This window comes from Homarus americanus, unplaced genomic scaffold, assembly GCF_018991925.1.
Source record: "Homarus americanus isolate GMGI-L3 unplaced genomic scaffold, GMGI_Hamer_2.0 scaffold20465, whole genome shotgun sequence".
Taxonomy (NCBI): domain Eukaryota; kingdom Metazoa; phylum Arthropoda; class Malacostraca; order Decapoda; family Nephropidae; genus Homarus; species Homarus americanus.
Genome location: NW_024756914.1, coordinates 7,228,350 through 7,231,930, shown reverse-complemented (window position 1 = coordinate 7,231,930; position 3,581 = coordinate 7,228,350).

The window sequence follows — 3,581 nt, the reverse complement described above, 5'->3', positions numbered from 1 at the left end:
AGACCTGAGTCCTGAGACCTGGTCCAGGAGGTTGCTGGTGGTCTCTGGTATGGTCCAGGAGGTTGCTGGTGGTCTCTGGTGGTCCAGGAGGTTGCTGGTGGTCTCTGGTGGTCCAGGAGGTTGCTGGTGGTCTCTGGTGGTCCGGGAATATAAGTGGTAGTCCCTGGTTATTCAGGGTGGTTGCTTGTTGTCCCTGGTGGTTCGGAATAGTAGCTGGTGGTTCCTGGTGGTGTCTGGTGGTCCTTGGTAGTCCAGGATAATTGCTGGTGATTCTTGGCGGTCCATGGTGGTTCAGGTACCATCGGCAACCACCCTGGACCACCAAGGACCACCAGCGACCACCAACGACTACTCTGGACCAGCAGGGGCAACCAGTAACCACCCTGGACCACCAGGCACCGCCCTGGGACATTCCTGGCCAGCACACTTTACATCACCAACATTTTTTTGTGTATAAATCCTAATTAAAAGGCTGAGGGGATATGTGTTGCAGGTTTTGGAGGTCGGGAGGAGATTAGGAGGAGACCGAGAGGACACCAAGAGGAGACGGGGAGGAGACCAAGAGAATACCGAGAGGAGACCAGACGACCAAGAAGAGACCAGGAGGACACTAAGAGGCGACAGGGAATAAATCAGGAGACCAGGAGGATAGCAAGAGAAAACAAGGAGGAGATCAAGAAAAGGCCTGAAGGAGAGCAGGAGAAGGCCGGGGGGAGACTAGGAGGATACGACGGGGAGGTACTAAGAGATCGGAAGGAGACCAAGAGGAGATCAAGAGGAGACCAAAAGAAGATCAGAAGGAGGCCGAGAGGAGACAAAGAGAACACCTGGAAGAGACCAACATGGGACAGGGAGGAGGCCGAGGGCAGATTGGGAAGAAATAGTAGGAGACCAGGAGGAGACTGACCACCAGCTGAACCAAACAAAATATTCATTGATTACATTTTTCTTTTCACAACAAAGGAAAAAAATATCTCACAAAATAAAAAACAAATTTCGCTTGAAAATTTTTGCTTTTTTGAGATATACGATTTTTTTATTCTTATTTTTTAATGTATTTCCATAATAATTGAAGTCTTTATAAAACAGCCGGAATCATTTTGAAAGCTTGTTTTTATTGATATGTAAATAATAAAGCTTTTTTTATTGTTGTTTTTTTACGGTTGAAAGTTAGGAATAAGTAAAAGTGTGTGAAAACGCTTGGAAATTTCTCTCATTTGCATAAGACAATCAGGCCTTAAACTGGCGTTGATTATTGTGTGAATAAACAGAGGTTCTGTGGCGGCCAGTTGTGGGAATCTTCACAAAATAAAATAATATCCAATAATTGATTTGGTCAGTGTAAGAAATAATACCAACATGTCTCAGAAAAAAATGTCTACATAAATTCCAGCTTTACGTGGAAATGTCTTGAGTGCTCATTGTCACGTCAACAACATTGTCCTTTCACTTAATGATATCTGAAGGTTCTTACTAGTTAGAACAATGTAGCTATAGTTATATATTCTCCTTGTTCATATACGAGGTCTCTCAAAAATGGTGAACAAATATTTACTCATTCCCACAAAAATCTGTAAAGTAGCGTTTATACAATTTTTGATACACCCTGTACATGTTGTCTTATACCTGGTGTTAAGATTTTCTCTGACTCAGAATAAAACACAAGTCGAGTCTCGGATGATTTAGACGCCATTTTGATACTAGGTAAGAATTATAGGCACGTCTCTATAACTTGACTCCAGGTAGATATGTAGTAATTATAGATTGAAATACAGTGGCGGAGAGACAGGTAGATGATGTGGTGAGGGAGACTGTGGTGAGGGAGACTGTGGTGAGGAAACTGTAATGAGGGAGACTGTGGTAAGGGAGACTGTGGTGAGGGAGACTGTGGTGAGGGAGACTGTAATGAGGGAGACTGTGGTAAGGGAGACTGTGGTGAGGAGACTTTGTGGTGTGAGACTTGTGAATGTGGTGAGGAGACTGTGGTGAGACTGTGAGTGAGGGACTGTAGGTGAGACTGTGGTGAGAGGAGACTGTGGTGAGGAGACTGGAGAGACTGTAATGAGGGAGTCTGTGGTAGGAGACTGTGGTGAGGGGGCTGTGGGGGACTGTGGGGAGACTGTGGGGAGACTGTGGGGAGACTGTGGTAAGGGAGACTGTGGTGAGGGAGACTGTGGTGAGGGGAGACTGTGATGGGGAAACTGTGGTGAGGGGACTGTGGTGAGGGAGACTGTGGTGAGGGAGACTGTAATGAGGGAGACTGTGGTAAGGGAGACTGTGGTGAGGGAGACTGTGGTGAGGGAGACTGTGGTGAGGGAGACTGAGGGTAAAGGAACTCTCTGAGGCAACTGTACATTCAAGAGATATTTGATATATTTGTAATAATTGACTTCACGATTCACCTGAAGATTAGACCCTCCTCAGGTTATTTTACCTGATAATTAAACACCTAAATGCTACCTGGAGTGTTAGGTTAGATTAGTTTAAGTTAGAGTAGAATAGGTTAGGTTAAGCTACGTTCGGTCAGATTAGGATAAGTTAGGATAAGATAGGCCAGGTTATATTAGGTTAAATTAGGTTAGGTTAGGTCACGTTCGATTATGTAAGACTAGGTTAGATTAGGATAGGCTGGCCTGAAGATGGTTAATCTGAAGGTGAAATAAGCTAAGTGGGTTAATATTCAGGTGTTCCTGTTCTACCTTACCTTACCAATAAATTCTAAGTTATCTTTCACGCAATAAGCACAAAAAATACAGCTAGATTACATTCAGCCAATTAGAATTACAAATTTAACTAGTTTACTCTCAGCCAATCAGAATTTATTTGAGTAAAAAATATTAATTGGCACTGGCTGGAATTATCCAATCAAAATGGGTTTTGTTTTAAGTGTTGCGGCACACATTTGACAGATCTGTCCATAACAGTAAAAAAAATCAAAATACAACGAAATAAAATGAACAGATAGACAGACAGACAGACAGGCAAACAAAAATCAAATCGTCATACTAAAGACATTATGGCCCTTTTGTATAGGATTTTCTGTCAAGTGAGTTACATAAATTAAGAGTAACATTTACAGACACTGACAATAGTGAAGTGAGAGGAATGCAGGAACTAGAGTGAGGGAATGATGGAACAGACAGTGTCAACAGAGATTCAACAGAGCCAACAGTACAAGAGGAGTAAGATGGGTGTGGCAACAGGAGTAAGATGAGTGTAGCAACGGCTGATTATATCTGTTGCCACGTAACAGAATGAATCAATCCAAGTATAGTCCAGGTACTGTTTTTTTTTTTTTGAACATTTGAACTTTGCTGCACCCTCAACCCACCCACCCCCACCTCCCTCCCCCACCCCCCCCCCCCCCCCCCCACCCCTCCTGCCATAGTTTTTCGCAACCATTTGGAGGTAAAGAAAGAGTTATAGGGAAAAAGAAAATAAGGAAACAGAATAGAAGAAGAATAAAAGAGAACGAGAATAACAGGAAGAGAAAGAATAACTGCACTATTTCATGTGTGGTCGTGCTGAGGAGAGCGAGTGTGTGTAGTATGGTCGTCCTGGTCACTACAGCTGACAGTGTA